Here is a 21,280-nt window from a genome sequence, read left to right on the forward strand (position 1 = left end):
CATGATTCAAACAAATTATGCCAACCGTGCTGAGACCAAGTTCTTCCTCACAGACCTCGTAGCTTGCAACAGCCACTGTACTGCAAGGTTTTCTTAGTAAGTTAACAGAACGCTGCTCTCTGGGGTGGAATCTGCCACCTAAGGACAGTCCTAAGGACGACGCACAACAGATGAAAATCCACTGGCTGACAGTTCACACACAAAAAATCTCATTTCAAATAGAACTTAAGGGGCGCCTGGGTGGCGCAGTCGGTTAAGCGTCCGACTTCAGCCAGGTCACGATCTCGCGGTCCGGGAGTTCGAGCCCCGTGTGGGGCTCTGGGCTGATGGCTCAGAGCCTGGAGCCTGTTTCCGATTCTGTGTCTCCCTCTCTCTCTGCCCCTCCCCCATTCATGCTCTGTCTCTCTCTGTCCCAAAAATAAATAAACGTTGAAAAAAAAATTTTTTAAATCGAACTTAAATCTTCAAATTGAAGGCACTGATCGCCTTCCTCCCTGCTCGGCAGGGTGCAGGGCTCTCCCTGCCCTCTCTGGCTGCAGAGACATGAGGGTCTCAACTGGGGGGTTGGCTGTGGGGACTTGCACAACTCAGGCCAAATTCTAGCATGTCTTAGTTAACAGCGATTCTCAACAAACCCTCCTACCTGTGTCCTAAGAGAGGATCTTACAGGACAGGCAGAGAGGCTGGGAGACAGACGCACACACAGGAAGGAAACCCATGACCACTCAGCCAAAAAACAAAAGCCCCCAGCACTTAAGCTGGAGGGAAAGAAAATCACACCGTTCTAACCATCCAGATCCCGAAACCTCTGTGACCAAACAGGGTGAGAGAAGAGGACAATTCGGGGCCCTCCCTCCCGATTCCCGCTGCGGAGAGCTGCAGCGGGTGAACAGGAAGGGTAACCCAGCACTTGATTAGCACTCACTACCACACCTTACTGTTTCCATAGCAACCAGAAAGAAACTGTACAGCAACCAGCTTTACATGAAAATCATTCTCCATTACAATGAAATGCTACAGTCAGGAGAAGCATTTTGATAAAGAACTAGATAAACATTGACAATAATGCTAGCTAGTCACCATCCACACAACCAACCAATTATTCTAAAATAATTTTATGTTGTCCGCACCAGAAGTCTCAAAGCTATTTTATGAGTACTAAAACTGCTCTCAATGAAGTACACCAGGTCCTCCACTTTTGCATCAGGGAGCAGGGTCAAAAGCTACCACAAAAGCAATCACAATCAAAATCAAGAGTACAACCAAATCAAACTTCTCATCTTTCTTCTAACATCTACATCAAGCAAGAAATGCCCTCCAAAGCCTGAAAAGATAGAAGGGACATAAAGACCGCTGAGCAAAACAATGATGGAAAGATAGAAACGCAAATTCTGAGAAGAAAACAATTCTAGCCAATACTCTCTCACAGCAAGACACAAAATCACAAAGCCAACTCAGGTCCTGTCAACCTGCTGTCCAAAAATGGAATCAAATTCACAAGACCTTGAGGCCCCAGGGCCAGCTCAGTCAGTGGAGCATGCAACTCTTGATCCCGGGGCCTTGAGTTCAAGCCCTACGTGGGGTGTAGAGATGACTTAAAAAAATAAAATCTTGGGGCGCCTGGGTGGCTCAGTCGGTTGAGCATCTGACTTCAGCTCAGGTCATGATCTCATGGTTTGTGAGTTCGAGCCCCGCATCGGGCTCTGTGCTGACAGCTTGGAGCCTGGAGCCTGCTTCGGATTCTGTGTCTTCCTCTCTCTCTGCCTCCCCCCCTCCCCCCCCCCCCCCCCCCCCCCCCGCTCATGCTCTGCCTCTCTCTCTGTCAAAAATAAGTAAACATTAAAAAAAAATAAATAAAATCTTAACAAAAAAATTCAAAAGACCTTTTCTTCAACACCTGGAGAGCTAATTCTTGCTTGTCGCGATTCTTAATAACCCAGCCACACCCCGGAGGTAGAATCAGAAATCTGAATTGCAAGACGGTTAACGTTAACATTTCATGTTACTCTCTGTTCTGAGCTTGTTTAAAGAACAGTAAAGCAACTTGCTTTGTAATGATATAATTATTATTTACATGTCAACATGAGGAAGAAATACAAACAAAGCTGGCCAAACCAGGAGAGGCGTCTGGACCATGAGGGCCCACACCTGCCTCGGACGGACCAGGCGAGCAGGCCGATCCTGACTCGGCAGGGCGGGGCTCTCCCAGCAGCAGCTGTGGATGGGGAGCCCTCCAGCTGCAGGGACTGGGCAGCCCAGGAAGACTCTTCTCCCTGTTCGCACACGGGGCGGGGTGGGTTCTTGTTCCCCCCAATGCCACTGTGACCACTGCCACTCCATGCACAAACAGAAGACGACAAAGGAGTCACCATCCACCACCTTCTTCCTTGACTTGGTATTCCTTCCCCAAATCCATTTGTGCTTCTGGAGACCAATCTCTGCCTTCAGAGAAGACAGTCCAAGAGAGACTTTCCCCTTCTTCCAGAACCAGATACGACCTTCAGCCGAGAACCATCCCCTGGCTTTGCAAGTGACTTGAGCCTCCCAAGCTGACATGGTTACACGACCCTTGTGGTCCACAAGGGCTTTCACCATCATACAGACACGCAAACACACTACAATCATGGCAAATATGAATAACATTAACTGTTTAACCATTAATTTTTTCAGCTTTTCCTAGACAGAAATAGAGAAATCTCTGTAAAATATACCCACCAAACACCGGTCCCTCAACGTATGAAACCTTTCCATCCATTCAGAAAGGATGACTGGTTTGACGTTCTCTCAAAAGTCAGAATTTTGACCCAAGGTCACTTGGAAACATGTAGAACACGAAGCAGTTAAATGGTCTTTAAAAATAAATTGAAAGCATTCATACATCATTGGTGAACATGAGCCAGCACAATCTCAACTGAAAGCAATCTAGAAAATCAAAACAGAATTTTTTAAGTTTACTTATTTATCTGGAGAGAGAGCATGTGCCTACATGTGCTTGCGCCAGTGGAGGAGAGGCAGACAGAGCGGCAAGAGCGGCTCCCAAGCAGGCTCCTCGGGCTCAGCATGGAGCCGGACACGGGGCTCGAACTCTCGAACCACGAGATCGTGACCTGAGCCAAAATCCAGAGTTGGATGACCACCCGACTGGTTCACCGAGGCGCCCCTAACATCAAAATTTTAAATACCCATACCCCGTGACCTAGCAATTCTAGGAACGTAGCCACTAGATATGACTTACACACACATACAAAGATGTTCCTCTGTCACAGTAAGACGCGGGGAACAAGGACACGCCGCCAGTAACAGGCAGGTTAAAGAAGCTGTGGCACATCCGCATCATGACGATGAGGGACAACGAAGCAGCTCCACACGTGTGAGTACGGAGTCGACACCCAGAGGAAGTGCACAAGAGCGAGCCTCTGCCTCCAGCACCTGCACCAAGCACTACACACGCTCAGCAGCGTGCATGCGCAAGGACCACCCCGCGGGGACACCCAAGGCGTGAAGCACTGGAAGGCCGAGGACCAGGAGCCAGACTTCCCGTGCCGGCCGACACAAAGAGAATCACAATCTGCAATGCGAAAAGTGAGCATAAAGACAAAAGCAGATAAGACCAAACTGCGTGAATATAAGAAAATATAAAATTTTAGCTCTCACGATAGAATCAACCTACATCACCATGCGGTCTTAACAACCCTAAGTACAGGGACTTCCGTTTTGTCCTATTTCACCTGAAAATTCTAGCCAACCTCTGTCAAATGTCAAGATTTTACTCTCCGTGTTACTTATATATTCTCTATCATAAAAGTGGGCAAGACCTAAGCCATCTAACACACAAACATCTCTGTCTTTCATTCCTTTTTCCTTTTAATGTTTTTATTTTGAGAAACAGAGCATGAGCAGGGGAGGGGCAGAGAGAGAGGGAGACACAGACTCCCAAGCAGGCTCCAGGCTCCCAGCCCTCAGCACAGAGCCCGACGCGGGGCCTGAACCCACAAATGCGAGACTGTGATCTCGCTACCTGAGCCAAAGTCAGCCACTGAACCGACCGAGCCACCCAGGCGCCCCCGTCTTTCATTCTTCACTCCTGTTTACTACCCGCACTGGAAACTGACACTGGAGCACACCCCACCCTCCTCCCCACACCTCGTCCTCTCCTCACTTCCCTAGGAACCTGGCCCTCTCAGAGGCATCAGAAGAACCGGGGCGTAGACCAGACATGGCCCTGACTTCACAGTCTCTCTGCAGACCCTTCCTCCTCTACAGGAGGACACACAACACACACTCACGTATGTGCACAGACTGGCACCCAAGAGCCGACTGGCGATCAGTAACGCGTGGAGCTCTTCAAGCTCAGAGCTAATCAAGGGTAAAACAGGAAAAATGTGCGGAAGTCTACTCCATGAGCATCTATTAATGAAGACAAGCAGCTTAAGAAACAATGAGAACAAGGTTCTTTGGTCTCATCCATCATTGAAAGGACACGGTTTAAGCATGCTAAATTTACCTCACCAAATGGTGCGGCAGGAAGCACTTCTCCCACTTTTGCGTGAGCACATGAAACGGAGAAAAGATACGAACCAAGACAGGTACACGCGCCGGCCCCACACAGACTCAAAGGCTCACGCTTCCTCTCCATCTGCGTATCATTGGAGCAAAGTTATCGCCAACAAAACCACAAAATCATTACCATGCAGAAGCAAAATATCAGGGCACCTGGGTGGCTCAGCTGGTTGAGCATCTGACCCTAGATTTCGGCTCAGGTCACGATCCCAGGGTCGTGGGATCAAGCCCCACATCGGGCTCTGCACTCAGCATGGAACCTAAGATTCTCTCTCCCTCTCCCTCTGCCACCCACCCCAGCTTGCATTCTCTCTTGAAAAGAAAAGAGAAAAGAATTCAGATTAATCATCTGATATCTAGTTCATATTTAAATGTACAAATGTCCCCATTTAAAAAAAAAAAAATTTTAGAGAGTGAGAATGCATGCACAAAGGGGAGGGAGACAGAGGGAGAGAGAATCCCAAACATGCTCCAAACTGTCAGCGCAGAGCCCAATGCGGGGCTCAAACCCACGAACCACGAGAAGCCAAGAGTTGGACACTTAAACAACTGAGCTACCCAGGCGCCCCTCCAAACGATTTTTTAAAAGCCATTGTGTTCCCTCCCTCCAAACCAGGATCCAAGCAAGGCTTCCTCGTTGCACATGGTCATTAATACAGACTCAGGTGAAACATAAGGTAAGAACATCTGATAGATGACACTGTGAATCAGAAGTGACGAGGCGTTACATCACATGGTTAAGGTAGGGACCACCAGGTCTTCCCACTTACAAAGAAACACATCAGGGGCGCCTTCTTGCCTCAGTAGGTAGAGCACACGACTCTTGATCTCAGGGCTGTGAGTTCAAGTCCCACGTTGGGCATGAAGCCCACTTTAAAAAGAAACACACACACATGACCCTTTGCAACCAAGAAGTAATCTATGGAGTGATCCTTCATCACTATATGACTACTTTGAACCAACAATTTTGCCTATGTAGGTAAAAAGTGTTTAATCTAACTTTAATCAAGCCTTTCAACCGAACTTCCAATTTACAGGAAACACAGGACAAGGAACAAGTTAAACCACATAAGCAGGAAAAAGCCAGACGACTCAAGAATGCATTCCCCTCTACAGATGACTGGTCTGGACTCACGAAGAAAAAACAAAGCAAGGAGGGTTGACATTAAATGACCAAAGACAATGGGATGAATGGGATGAACACACGTGTAGGTTCGACCTAGCATTATCGACCTAATGGGCTGTACGGTCTAAAATGGTTTCTTAGGCGTAACGTGATGCTGCAGAATGCAGGGTGCAGTCACTGTACAGAGACGTCCATGAGGTAGAGGGGTCATGAGGTCTACATCTCACTTTCAATTTTCAGGCAACAGGACACATGGCAAATGTTAACAAAGGTTTAATCCAGATGGCAGTACACGGGTGATCGCTGTACTCTCCCTGCTTCTCCATATTTCTGAAAAGTTTCATATTAAAAAGTTGGGGGGGGGGAACACTGACTTGTTGCCCAAGTTTAGTAGACTAATAAGTGCTTACAAAATCAATTAATCAAAGTACTCCAGGAGCACCTGGGTGGTTCAGTCGGTTAAGCATCCGACGCTTGCTTTCAGCTCATGGGTTGATGAGTTCGGGCCCCAGGTCAGGCTCTGCACTGACAGAGCAGAGCCTGCTTGGGATTCTCTCTTCCTCTCTCTCCGCCCCTTACCTGCTCTCTCTCTCAGAATAAATACAAACAAAACAGAGTACTCCATAAACTAAGCATTAAGACGACAGAAAGTTATTGTCTATTATGTTAAGTGTGACAAAGGTAATGTGATTGCGTAAGACACAGACCTAAATGAAGTTTGAATCAAGTGTACGGTAAAGTGCTAATTGTTAAATCTGAGTGATACGCATAGGATGTTCATTTTACCATTCTACTTTTCTGTATTTCATAATAAAAAGTAAAATGAACGCTCCTTTAAAAAAATGTGTTACTGGTGCAGCTGCTGTGGAAAACACTTTGGCAGTTCCTCAAAAAGTTAAAGATAGAATCACCATATGATCCAGCAACTCCACTTCTGGGTATATCCCCAAAAGAACGGAAAGCAGGAACTTGGACAGACATATGCACACCAATGTCCACGGCAGCATTATTCACAATACCTAAGACACGGAAACAACCCCAGTATTCATCAACAGAGAAACAAAACTGGTGGGACGCCTGAGTGGCTCAGTCAGTTAAAGTGGCCGACTTAGGTTCAGGTCATGATCTCTCAGTTCATGGGTTTGAGCCCCGCGTCAGGCTCTGTGCCGACAGCTTGAAGCCTGGAACCTGCTTTAGATTCTGTGTCTCGGGGCGCCTGGGTGGCGCAGTCGGTTAAGCGTCCGACTTCAGCCAGGTCACGATCTCGCGGTCCTTGAGTTCGAGCCCCACGTCAGGCTCTGGGCTGATGGCTCGGAGCCTGGAGCCTGTTTCCGATTCTGTGTCTCCCTCTCTCTCTGCCCCTCCCCTGTTCATGCTCTGTCTCTCTCTGTCCCAAAAATAAATAAATGTTGGAAAAAAAAAAAAATTTTTAGATTCTGTGTCTCGTTCTCTCTGCCGCTCCCCTGCTTGTGCTCTCTCTCTCAAAATAAATAAACCTTAAAAAACAAAGAAAAAGAAAATTGGTATGTACATACAATGGAATATTATTCAGCCTTAAAAAGGAAGGAAATTCTGCTAACAACAGGATGAACCTTAAAACCATTATGCTAAGTGAAATAAGCCAGACACAAATGTACAAATACTTATGATTCCACTTAAAGGAAGTACTTAGAGTCATCAAGTTGACAGAAAGTAGAATGGTGGTTAACAGGAACTGGGGGAGGGATAAATGCGGAGTTATTGTTTAATGGGGACAGACTTTCCGTTTGGAGCAACAAAAAAGTGCTGGAAACAGTGGTGATGATTACACAACACTGTGAATGTCCTTAATGCCACTGAATTAGACACTTGTAAGATAAAAGGGTAAATTCTGTTATTTATAATCACAATAAAAAATACACAACAAGATGGGAAGTTTATGAATATACAGATCAAGGTCACAACCCCCAACTCTACACCAGAGAGAGCTCTGGCTAAAAATGAACAAGTACAGATACCCTCAGTTTTTTGAAAGTTTGAGTTAGGCCACTTGGCTTTTATGAAAGACCTATACTGGTACCAGCTTTCATTAACCGAAAGAAATCCAAAGAGCATTTTTGCTTTTGCAAAACAAGAATTTCAGGGGCACCTGGGTGGCTCAGTTGGCTGAGGGTCCGACTCTTTGTTTCGGCTCAAGTCATGATCTAACGGCTCACGGGACTGAGCCCCGAGTGGGGCTCTGTGCAGACAGTGCTGAGCCTGCTTGGGATTCTCTCTCTCCCTCTTGCTCTGCCCCTCCCCCTCCCTCAAAAATAAATCAACTTAAAAGAACTGTTTTTACAAAAACAGAATTCAGGGGCCCCACCCAGCTCCTTCCCCAGGAACTACACTCAGAATCCTAGCTTCAAGGGGCACCTGGGTGGCTCAGCTGGTTGAGCAACCAACTCTTTGTTTCAGCTCAGGTCATGATCTCACAGGTCCTGAGTTTGGGCCCTGCGTCCAGCTCTGCATGGCAGCCTGGAGCCTGCTTGGTATTCTCCCTACCCCTCCTCCATTTGCGCTGTCTCTGTCTCTCTCAAAATACAGAAATAAAGCTTAAAAAAAAAAAGGGGGGGGGGCGCTTGTGTGGCTCAGTCGTCTAAGCGTCTGAATTCGCCTCAGGTCTCGATCTTGTGGTTTCAGAGTTCAAGCCTCCCTACAGGCTCTGTGCTGACAGCTCAGAGCCTGGAGCCTGCTTCTGATTCTGTGTCTCCCTCACTCTCTGCCCCTCCCTCCCACTCATGCTCTGTCTCTCAAAAATGAATAAACGTTAAAAAAAATTGTTAAAAAAAAAAAAAGAAGAATCTCTTCATCAAGCCTCCAGAGCTTTGAACTGGATCCTTAAGCTTCTGTGCTTTACCTTGATTTATTTTGTGTAACCATTAGCAGGAGGTGTCCTGAGATAGGAGAAAAGCCTAACAGACGTTTTTTGACTCTGGGAACACTCAAAATTTTTTCCATACAAATCAATGGTAACTGCTTCCTTGCTTTACATCATTTCAGCTTAGAAAAAAGCTTCTCAGGGGCGCTCTACTTTCGGACAGGAGGAGAAACTTGTAAAAGGCAAAAATCAACCCTGCGATGCGGGAACTTTCTAAACTATTCCCTGAAAACCTGGCTAAGTATCGCAGTATTTAAGATGAGGATCACCCTTTTCTTTTCTTTCTTCTTCTTCTTCTTTTTTTTTTTAATGTTTCCTCATTTTTGAGAGAGCGGGAGAGGGGCAGAGAGAGGGGGACAGAGGATCCGAAGTGGGATGTGCGCTGACAGCAGCGAGCCAGGATGCGGGGCTCAGACTCAAGAACCCTCACGAACCCTGGGATCGTGACCTGAGCGGAAGTCGGACGCTCAACAGACTGGGCCCCCCGGGTGCCCTGATGAACACCATCTTCCTAACCAGCTTACTTCAACCACATCTGAAGATACCTCTTCATTAAACTGACTCACCTGATACAAAGTGCTTAGCTACGAGCAAGCTCTATCAAAATCTTGATAACGAGGACCCAGAACCCTACGTCAAAGCCATTACCCTTTTTCCTCAACACACTGGACGTAAGCTGACCTCACTGGACGCTACAGCCTCAGAGAAGTTACAGGCAGAACACAGCCGGGGCATGTTTCCTTCCTTGCTTCAAGTTTTCAGAGCACTGCTGATTCCACACCTTTGGATATGATTTAATTGTGCTTCATGAAAAAGGGCTCACCGTAAAATACTTTCAGAATTATTAAACACGACTGACACATTTTTAAATGTTAAACATTCGACCTCACATTTGTTTCTGGGTATTCTTCTATATCCAGCTTATTACGGCTTCAAAAGAAAAACAAAAGAAATGTTTTTAATGGTTTAACGTGCGGAGTGCTTAATAAATTGGTCCTGAGGCTTACTTTTTCAGAAACGGTTCCCAACTAGTCTCCACCAGGACACAAAGGACAAGTGCTCGGCCAGTCTGGACCCGGACTGTGGGGAGCAGCACGCACACCCTCGGGGCTGGCAGGCCCAGGCCCAGAAACTCCCCCGTGACTCGAGGGCCGTGCTAGGACTGCCAGGGTGCACGCGGGAACCATCACCCTGACAGACGGTCTGACTGCAACAATGACAGAGGGAAAGACGACAAGTAGAGGATAAGTAAAGGCAAATCGTTGGGGTCTACCATTCTTTTGAAATCTCTCAAATCTATACAAAAATAAGAGATCCTATTCCTCATGTCAGCAGCAGTATGTAGACCCCCAGCCCTACACCAGTAACCAACCTGATGTCCCCCGTCCCTCCAGAGAACATTCTCCCCTCACCCCCCAAGTCAACACACAGGGTCCCAAAGAGACAGCGCTCGGGCCTCACAGCGTCCCCCACAAGCCACCTGGAGGTCCTTCTCACGACAGCCTGGCACCCTTGCTGTACTCAACAGTCACAGCAGGAGCGGGAGGCTCCTTCCTGGGACTGTGTCCTGTGCTCAGACCTGATGGCTGGCGGAGAGCAGTCCTCCGGCGCATTCCTGGCACGACCACCAGCAACCAGCAGCTTCTTCCTAGGAATTTTTCGTTAGGACTTCTCATAAACAAGTCTCCATGCTTAATGAAAACCCTTATTCCCATAACTCTCACATCAAAGAACCACACCTCAACAAAATGAAACCTTGATCATTCCCAAGTTTTCCACAACGAGGTGGTATGGAAAACTAAACGTGCCTGAACTGAGCCACCCTCCGGCGACCCACGGGCCCTCACATGAAATGACCCACGCCAGGTAAACATCCCACCTCTGCTAACTCTACGGACAATGTGCCACCCTGCTCCCACAGTCCCTATGAGTTTTGGGTGTCAGGGAACTGACCTGGGAGAGGGTAGTGTCACCAGAAGAACATTAATTACCAGGCAGGTTTGCCTCCTCTATGAAACAGACGTGACTTGATACAAAAAAGATCTCATTACTCAGAAACGACTTTTCATAACACTGAGGACTATTTAAAGCAGCCTGAAAAACTACTTCCCTAGACTAACCAGCACGTGACACTCACTCCTGTATCAATTCAGTTTACACACTATGTGTAAGTGCTAACCTTTCACATCTTTCCAAGCAAAGTCACCCTACAGACGCACCCTCCAGCAACAATGACTGGGCAGAGAGGAGCAGCAGTCAGAGCCGGTGAGCCATGTGGACTTCAGAGCACCCCCGGCTGCCCCAAAAATCCCGTGGCCTCGTCCTGTTCAAGAGGTTTTTAAATGGCACTCGTAGCACTAAGCGAACACCAGCGAGATCTTGCCATGATCTCTGTTTTTTTCCAGTTTTACTGACAAATAATGGACACACATCCCTGTGTAAGTTTAAGGGGAACAGCAGGCCAGCCTCCTCTATCGTTCCTGTGTTAACGATTTACACACCAGGTTCAGCTAACATCATCTTCCCACGCAGACACAACAGAAAGGAAAATGAGAAAGAAACTGTTTTCTCCTTGTGTTGAGAACCCTTGGGACTTACTCTTAACGACCAACCGTCCCGTGTGTCACACAGCACCCGGAGCTCGGCACACCCCCAGTGCTTACTCATCTGATAACTAGAAGTTTGTACCTTTTCACCACCACCTCCAAGCTGCCCCTCCCCCCACCAAGTCTGATCTCCTTTTCCGAGTTCGGCTTTTGTTTTGTTTTGTTTGGATTCCATACAGGATTTATCTTTCTCTGCCTGACTTATTTCACTGAGCACAATGCCTTCAAGGCCCATCGTGTTGCCACACACGGAGGATTTCCTCATTTTTTAATGACTGAATAGTATTTCATCGGACCACAACCTTTTTATCCATCGCCTGTCAGTGGGACATTTAGGTTGTTTTCTCAGCTACCGTAAATAACGCTGCAATGAACGTAGGGTGCGGATACCTTCTCAAGAGAGTATCTGCATTTCCTGTGGATATATTCCTAGAATGGGTTGCTGGATCATAGGGGAGTTCTATTTTTGCCTTTTGAGGATCCTGCATACTGTTTTCCATAATGGCCACACCGCTTTGCATTCCCACCAGCAGCGCTCAAGGGCTCCCTTTCCCCCACATCCACGCCAGTATGTGTTATCTTTTGTGCTTTTTACCACGGCCGTTTCAACAGGTGTGAGGTGACAGCTCGTTATGGTTTTGATTTGCATCCGCCTGATGCCTAGTGATGCTGGGCATCTTTTCATGTATCCGCCGGCCTTTTGTAGATCTCCTTTGGAGAAATGTCCACTCAGGTTCTTTGCCCATTTCTTAACTGCATTATTCGGGTTTTTGTTTTTTGGGGGGTTTTTGCTATTCAGTTATATGAGTTTTTTTATATATTTTGCATATTAACCCCGTATCAGATATATGGTTTACAAATATCTTCTCCCTTTTCGTAAGCAGTCCTTCCATTTTGTTGATGGTTCCCTTTGCTATCACGAACCTCTTTGTTAAGGAAAGCTCCATGCGTCAAGAAGAGAAAACCCAAGTGATAACATGATGTTAACAATAGAACATTAGTATAAACTCACTAACATCTGGAACAAACTTGACTTTCACGTTTTACAATCCAAAGAGTAATTTTTACTGCTTAATTAAGTCACAACATTTGAGAAACAGGCCCATATGGGAATAAAAACTTAAAACCACTGCCTCAGTTATACAACACTCTGCCCACCTGAAATCACAGCCCTCCAAAGTATTCCCGGACAAACAAACAATAACAACCCAACCTAGTCAGGGTGAGGAAAGGCCACGACTGCTGAGGGACTTTGCAGGAGTCCTCCAACGCACCCCCCTCCCTGCTGTGACTGGCAGCCGTCATCACTGGAGTCACGGGCACCCGTAATTTACAAAATCCAGACTGCGTTGCTCTGCAGCTCCTACATGCAGTCTGCAAATCAAGAAAGGATGACTGGCAGGGCACCTGGGTGGCTCAGCGGGTTAAGTGTCCACCTCTTGGTTTCGGCTCAGATCGTGAGCCCTCGGTTCGCGAGTTCAAGCCCCACGTGGGGCTCTGTGCTGACAGTGCAGAGCCTACTTGGGATGCGCATTCTCTCTCTCTCTCCCCCCTCCCATGCACACACGTGCTCTCTCAAAATAAACAAATAAACTTAAAAAATAATTTTATTTATTTATTTTTTTACCAAGAAAGGAAAAGTGGCAAGAAAGGCAGAGACCTACAGAACTAACCATGGAACCAGAGGCTGGATTAGCTCTGTGACAGTATAACAACTATAAAAATTTTTCTCCCTCAAAGAAACAGCAACTGTCAACCAGTGGAAGGAAAAATGTGTAATGTGATAGAGGGGGCTGGTAACAAGGAGATTTAGCCAAAGTGTGGAGAGTGTAAGTAAAAGTAAACAGAAAGGGGGCGCCAGGGTGGCTCAGTCGGTTGGGCGTCTGCCTTCAGCTCAGCTCATGATCTCACGGTTTGTGGGTTCGAGCCCCGCGTCGGGCTCTGGGCTGATGGCTCAGAGCCTGGAGCCTGTTTCCGATTCTGTGTCTCCCTCTCTCTCTGACCCTCCCCCGTTCATGCTCTGTCTCTCTCTGTCTCAAAAATAAATAAACATTAAAAAAAAAAATTTTTTTTTAATAAAAAAAAAAGTAAAAGAAAGAAGTTAGCACACCACACACGAGTAGTCCATCCGTGGCCGAGGCAACTCCCTTTAAGAGCACCCTGTCCTGGGCACCTGCAATGGTCAGGCTGTCCGAAACACATATTTGTGCTCTACCCTGATTTCTGCAATGCAATGAAACTATATTCAACTTAAGAGTCCAGCCAACAGAGACAGCCACACAACAGAAAGCTGCCTACGCCAGACGCCCAGAGTCTCACTACTGCCCAACCACAGACAGACACAAGGACAAAGCCCCTCTGCCCCAGCACATGGTAACAGTGCTGTGACGGAGCAGGAAAAAGCCTACATTCTACCGACTTAAAGCAAATCAGGAATACTCTCACGCTAGTTAGTATGCTTGGCACAGGTTCCAAGTGTTACATGTTTGTTACATGGAGTACACTTCCTGACTGGTATCATTCCTCTTCTGAAGCCACAAGCCTGTTTCCTAAGTCATTAACTTTTAAGATTGATCTTTCACGCAAACATTGATCAGGTATCTATTGATACACGCACTAACATGTTTAAAATGTAAAACAAACATAAGTCTAACGAAGTTCGGGAGTGTCTGGCTGGCCCTGTCAGTAGAGTCAGCGTGTACCCTGATCTCAGGGTTGGGAGTTCAAGCCCACGCTGGGTGTAGAGATTACTTTGGGCAAAACAGCAAGACAGCAAATCCTTCTGCATTGCCTGCACTAGCAGGTTATTTCTCCAGCCCCCCAAATCTCCAGCCCTCCTGTATGAACCCAAAACTACTATCCTTGGCCTGCAGCTCACACGGTCTCAACCAGACTGCCCCTGTCTTGGACACGAGGTCTGGACTCCTGGCCTCCACCCGTCAGACTGCACCCTGACAGCAGGGGCGTCTCCACCCCCTGGGCCCCGGCCCCCCTCCTGTCTCTCTTCCGTGGCCTCCCACGCTCCGTCTCTGCCACACCTCCTCACCTGCCATCACCTCTCGCCAGACTGCCCCTCACTTGTCCGCCCCATTCCATCCACCGAGTCAACCCACCTCCCATTTTCCAGCGTTGTGTATAAATGCGTGTCAGGCAGCACCACTTGGCCTGGACGACTCGCTCACGCAGCGCACCTGAACCCCCTCCCCATTTCAAGGTCCTCTAGATGCTTTAGGAAGGTCTTAGCCCACGCTGCCCTCCTCCGATGACAGGGCCGCCTCCCCCCGCCCCCCGTCTGGGGCGCTCCCCAAGCTCTGCCAGGCCTTCGGCCAGGCTCTGTCACAAGCCCCCCACTCCTCACTTTTCTGGGATGGGCCTTGCTGCCACTCACTTGAATTCAAGTTATGCTCCTATGACAAATTTTACACCCCCCATCATCCATTTCCAACTAGCTGTTTTACATTTTTATCTGGAAAACGTGCACCTACTTTCTACAGCAGTGTTGCTGGTGTGAGCTTTCCTAAACCTGATGATTTGCCCAGAAATGGAGGGCGGTGGTCAAAGTACGAACTGGAAGACACAAGGCTGACCCTGCATTCGCCTGCCTCCAAGAGCGGCAGCCAACTCCCTGTTTCTCCTCCCCTCCTCGAGTTCAGGCCCAGGAGCGCTGCAAAGCCTCCTCCCGGTGCCGCTCTGACCTCCATCTGGCCGTCCACCACCTTCACCCTGGGACACACCAGGAGCAGTGCCCCGCCCCCTCCTCGGCAGACCCGGTCTTACACAATTTGAGCCCAGTCCGTTTTCCCAGCTTTATCTGCTGCTGTTTGTTTCCAAGGGCTGCGTGTTCAAACAGGTCTAGCTGGCAAGTCCCACATTACAGCCTATCTCCCAGTCCTTCCCACAGTCTTTGACAGACTCACCCTGCGTTCTGCACCCCGATATCTCACCGATTCTTTTCAGTTTTTTTTTTTTAATGTTTATTTATTTGCGAGAGACAGAGCGCAAGCAGGGGAGAGGCAGAGAGACAGGGAGACAGAGAATCCGAAGCAGGCTCCAGGCTCTGAGCTGTCAGCACAGAGCCCGACGTGGGGCTCCAATGCACACACAGCGAGACCATGACCTGAGCCAAAGTTGGAAGTTTAACAGATTGAGCCCCCCCAGGTACCCCTTTCACTGATTCTTAAATAACACTTCCTCCGTGACATCTCCCAGACTTCAGAGCCAGAAATGCTTTCTCTCCTCTCAACTCCTATCTCATGTCACAGCACCCCCCCCCCCAACCTCTCTTCCTTCCCAACCTCAGGGTGGGGCCGTGTCTCAGTCCCTCTGTGCACCCACAACACAGCCTGGCCCAAGGAGCAGTGAGTAAGAGTGACTAAACCAATATAACGTGGGAAAAGCAAAGTGTGTCTAGTCTGACGAGTCCCCTCCATAAGACAAGTAATTCATTCCAGTTGCAAAAAAAATTGAAGACTGCTCTCCTACTATAAGGCAGCCTGCATTTAGAAAAGCAGTCAGAGAAACCCAGAAGTCAGTGGTACAGAGCTTTGTAACTGTGCCAAATGGGTGAATGGTTACAAAGACATAAAAACAAACCCTGTACTCTTCAAAATCGCCAAGGTCATGGGCACCTCGGCGGCTCAGTCGGTTGAGCATCCTTGGTAGGGGCTCAGGTCATGATCTCACGGTTTGTGAGATTGAGCCCCACATCAGACTCCACACTGACAGCATGCAGCCTGCTTGGGATTCTCTCTCCCTCTCTCTCTGCCCCTCCTCCATTCATTCTCATTCTCTCCCTCTCTCTGTCTCTCTCAAATAAACAAACTTTAAAACCTGTCAAGGTCATAAAAAACAAGATCCGAGAAACTACTACAGACAGGAAGAGACTAAAGAAACATTAACTAAATGTAATGTGGGATCCTGAAACACTAAAAGGACCTCAGTGGAAAAATGGGTGAAATCTGAATGAAGTCTGGGGTTCAATTAATAGTAATATACCAATGTTGATCTCATAGCTTTCACAACCTTAGCAGTGTTATGGGAAATGTTACCATTCAAGAACCTGGTCTAGTACTACTGTGTGTCCTACTTCTGTATATCTAAAATTATTCCAAAATAAAAGTTTATTTTGAAAAAAAAAAAAACAAAAAAAAAAGCCAGACCTCATCCAGGACAAGTATTTCTACCACATTCACTAACTCCCCATCAATGCCAAACTACACTGGCTGACTGATGGCTGAGTCGGCTGAGTCTTCCCAGAGCCAAGATGGTTCTGGTGAACTGAGGCAAAGCACCAGAGCCAGCTCTATGACCTGATCCAACCTCACGTTATGACCGCATCCACGGAACCCTAGCATAGCCAGCAAAACACTGCTCCCAAAGAGTCCCTATTCTAATCCCTGGAACTTGTGGGTATTTGAGGTCACACGGCAAAGCGGAATTACGTTTGCAGATGGAATTAAGGTCTAATCAGCAGACAGGGTGCATATGCTAGGTTATCCAGGTGGGCCCAATATAATCACAAGGGTCCTCAAAAGTGGAAGAGTGAGACAGAACAGAGTAGAAAGGAGATGTGACACTGGAAAGTCAGAGAGATGCAAAACTGCAGGCTTCCAAGATGGAGAAGAGGGGGGCACCCGGGGGCTCAGACTGTTGAGCGTCCGACTATGGCTCAGGTCACGATCTCACAGCTCTCAAGTTCAAGCCCTGCATCGGGCTCACTGACCCCCATGCAGTGCACACTTAGAATCCTCCTCCTCTCTCTGCCCCTTTCCCACTGGCACTCTCTCAAAAATAAATAAGACTTTTTTTTTAATTTTATAAAAGCCCTTAAAAAAAAAAAAAGAAAGAAAAAAGGTGGAGAAAGGAGCCACAGGCCCAGGAATGTGAAGAGCCACTAAGAGACGAAGAGGCAAGGAAACAGTGTCCCCCGGAGCCCTCAGCAGGAACTGGCCCTGTCAACACCTGGATTTTCCCCCTTGAGATTCGCGTCCGGCTCCTAGTCTACAGGACTGTACAATAACACATCTATGTGGTTTTAAACCTCCAAGTCTGTGCTAATTTGTTACAGCAGCTATAGAAAAGCAAGTGACACGACTGAAATACAAAAACACAAGCGCTCCTCCCAAGTGGGAGTGCACGTGTTTCCCTCACCCCCCCCCCCCACGTCCTGTGGCACCATCTAACGTAACTCAGCCTTCCTCATCGTCTGTTCCTCAGCCCCCTTGGGCCAACACATTTGGGGGCTTCAAAGAAAACTATCAAGGAAAGGAAAGGAGGAGACTATAGGATAGATTCCGGGACAAAGATGTTCTTCCCAACTTGCTAACCCCTCACTGCGCCTTTAGCCTTCAAATAGCCTTTTGCAGAAAATGAGAGTTATTGCTTCAACACAGTCCTCTTTAAAACGTCACTCATCTGGGGGCGCCTGGCTGGCGCAGTGGGTGGAGCACGCAGCTCTCAACCTCAGGCTCGTGAGCTCTAGCTCCACGTTGGGTGTGGAGCCTGCTTTAAAAAATTAAGATAAACGAAAATAAATAAAACGTCCATCATCTGATGAGAACCCACTTTTAGAAGAATTAGATCTAATCACTTCCCTGAAAAGAAATAAAGCTCCCATGTAAATTTCACTAAGGCTGCATCTGCAGAAAATTAAACCATGAGCAAAAGCACAGATCACTTTTCCAAGCTTCATACATAAAGACAAAGGACACAATTCAAAGATTACCTCTTAAGTGTTAAGGAAAAATTTTCCTACAAGAAAATACTTTGAGTTTTAGCGTATTTAATCTAGTAATCTCGAAACTAAAATACTTCAAATTTCAGGTGGACTGTTCTCGACGTAATCCAAACACATCAGGAGCAAATCATCTACGTCTGGAAAGGAAAAGAGTCACAAAGTCTAAACACGCCTTGAAACCGGAGCCCCAGGAAGGGCTGGGGCATTAAACTAAGGACCCTGTCAGTTTCAGACCCCAAAACCTGGGCTTTCTTTTCTATCATCCACAAGGTCAGAGTTTTTCTTTTTAAGTGTTCTGCATATCCTTGAAGTAGCAGGCATTTTTGTAATTAAAAAAAAAAAAAAAAAAATCCTTCAAGAGTGCTGCTTTGGGGTTTTTTGTTGTTGTTGTTCTTTATTTTTACTTCCTGTTTTACAGGATGTAAAACCACACTTTAGAAACACGGTGCGTGCTAGCAAGTCTTTATCTCTCAAGAGTAATAAGGTTCTTCACTGCTTCCCTCACCTTCTGTATTTTAGACACATTTATACGGTACACCTGCAATGATTTCAAGTTTACATCATCACACAGAATTAAGTGAAAATCTTATTTTGCTAGATATGAATGCAGTGGAACACAAAGCAATCATAACTTAAGCCAAAACCTTACGCAAACTTCTCATTATTTAGAAAGTCATTATTCCAGGACATTAGCATCCTGGCTCTGGAACCTGCCATTACAAGGAGTGGGGCACTTTCTATTAATGCCCTGAGAAAAGAACTCTATTCGCTACATTTTAGATGAAAACTAACCTCTGATATCACATTTATTAAGCACTCACAAGTCAAAATTTCAATTTCACCATTCTAAAAGGGCACACTGTACAGTTAAACAATTGGAGGGGAGGGGGATTTTATGAAATTGTATTTAACCTTGACAAAAATTGTGATCTAGGTGATCGAAAATGTTTTACGTTGAGAAAAGGCCAACACTTTCATACAGTGAACTGGTGCGCACTGGTTTCTTTACAAGTGGAAAACGAGTGCCTACAGATTTTGAGGCTAATAAATAATTCACTGCACAGATGCCAAGGGCAGAGCTGGCAACTTGGGTCCTGCCCTCAGCCAGCCGGGAAGGACACTGTAACTCCCACAACGGCCTCGGCCTAGGCGCGGGGGTGGCCGGCAGCCTCCACCCGGCAACAGAACTGTCAGTCCTTCCAGCCCTTGGAAACCTCAGCTGTACTAATGGGACAGACCTCTTTTATTTTCACAATGCAAACCCACTCAACTCTTTAGTCACAGATCAGCTTCAAAACTGTGGGATTTCTTAAGTTTTAGAATGGTGTCCCTAAATGCTTTCAACCACAACCAATTCCCCTCACCCCTTACTTACCTAAGAGGTTAAAACCACACAAATTAAGCACACTCTTATCTAAACCAAAAATTCAAGTCTCTGTCACCCAAATTGTAGCCATAATTAGTCTCTTCAAAAATCAATCTTTTTGCCAATTACGTAACAGGTTCATATTTTTTTTTTTTTAATCAGAAAACATAAGTGGTAAAAAAAAAAAAAAATAACATACAGTTCCATTTTGGTGTATTTCCCTCCAAAGAGATTACTTTTTTGGTCATCAAAATGCTAAAACTGGGGTAGGAAGGACATTAAGGTGCCAACTCCATTCTGGAGAATTTATATTTAAACAGAAGCTTTAGCCTCAAAGCTCAGGAGCATTTATTACAACAGCTTAGGAGTCAAAAAAAAAAAAAAAAGGTAAGATAAAATGCGAAAACTTTCCAGGTACTCCACTGCCATACTAAACCACTGCTTACGTTACAAGGGGCCAGAAGGTGCTCAAAGTTCTAAACTAAACACAGCAGGAAACTACACTCAGCAGGCTTTCACCTTTGCCCCGAAAGCAGCAATCTCACTAAAACCGCTTCCAGGAGGCATTTTCCTTCCCACAAAGACAACCTTTCCGTTAATTATTGTCCTTAGGTGTTGTTCTGTGCCGATCTTAAACGTCAGATCCCATACCTCTGTCTAAATTGTAAAGAAAATTTGTAATGAAAACAAATGGAAAAATGGCTGAAATCACATAGCATCATTCCTAGTCAAATAAATGAAAGTTCCTCATCCCAAGTTTCTCCTTTCAAAGTCATTCAAATACGGTATTTCCATATAGAGTCTTTAAACAATTCAACAAGTCTTTCTTGAGCTACTTCTAGAACAAGTGTCATGCCCTAGGAGCAATCACGGAGACCAACCCTATTGTCACTAAGCATGCAGTCCTTCTTTTCACAGGGCAGATGTAATCCAACCACTGCGTATTCCATCAATTCTGCTAAGTCCTTTTGTATTTATTTATTAACGTCTTCGAGAGAGGCAGTAAAGCAGGGGAGAAGGGGGGAGGCGGGGGGGGGGGGCGGGAGAGGGAGAGAGAGAACCTTAAACAGGCTCCACGCTTAGCGCAGAGCACAGCGCAGGGCTCGATCCCACAACCCTGGGATCATGACCTGGGCTGAAATCAAGAGCTGGAAGCTCAACCAACTAAGCCGCCCAGGCCCCCAACTGTGTTTATGTGGCTCTAACAAGGTGGGGTGGCATATTCCTTGGGAGTGAATATTTGACTAAGACCCAGAGGCTGGAGGGAGTCATCCTGTAGCTCTGGACGAGCAAAGATTTGCAAGGGAGGCAACAATGTGCACTCAGCAGGGCCCTGTTCCAGACGGAGGACCAGCATGTGTCGAGGCCATGAGAGAATACGGCACGTGTCCCAATCCAGGAAATGGAAGCCAATGTAGCCAAAGCATCCGGAGTTAAGAGGGAGAGTGATGGGGGATCACATGGGGGCTTCGGGGGAAGAGGTCACGCAATTAGGGTTAGATTGTTAATAACCACTTGGGACCTTACCATAAAAATAACATTTGTAGTTCTACTGTACCATAAAACACTATTTACAGACAGTTTTGAGTGTGGAGGGAGAGAAACAGAGTTAAGCACAGAATAATAACAAAAACCAACAAGGAAACACATAGCTTGGTCTGACTTGGCTTAAAAGATACCACGAATAAGACCCATCAAACAGAAAAAAGAGCCACCTCGGAATAGAAACATCTTGATCAGAATTAACAACCTAGTTGTTAAAGTGGATCATTTCCTAAGCCTTTTAGGCTTTCTATGCTGATTATCTCTAACTGCCTGAGTTCCAGGAGCTGAAGACTGACCCCTTCTTTCCTACAGCTGTAAAATAAAACTGGAAAAGTTGAATTGCACAAAAAAAATCCATTTGAAATACAACTAAGAGAACACATACTGGGGCACCCGGGTGGCTCAGTCGGTTAAGCGTCCGACTTCGGCTCAGGTCACGATC

At 46.6% G+C, this 21,280-nt stretch overlaps 1 protein-coding gene across 18 annotated transcripts in view; it reads right to left on the reverse strand.

Moving 5' to 3' along the window:
- ANKRD11 (ankyrin repeat domain 11) overlaps nucleotides 1-21,280 on the reverse strand; it is a 178,631-nt gene that overhangs the window by 153,938 nt on the left and 3,413 nt on the right. The window lies entirely within an intron of this gene.

Source organism: Felis catus, chromosome E2, assembly GCF_018350175.1.
Source record: "Felis catus isolate Fca126 chromosome E2, F.catus_Fca126_mat1.0, whole genome shotgun sequence".
Lineage (NCBI taxonomy): Eukaryota > Metazoa > Chordata > Mammalia > Carnivora > Felidae > Felis > Felis catus.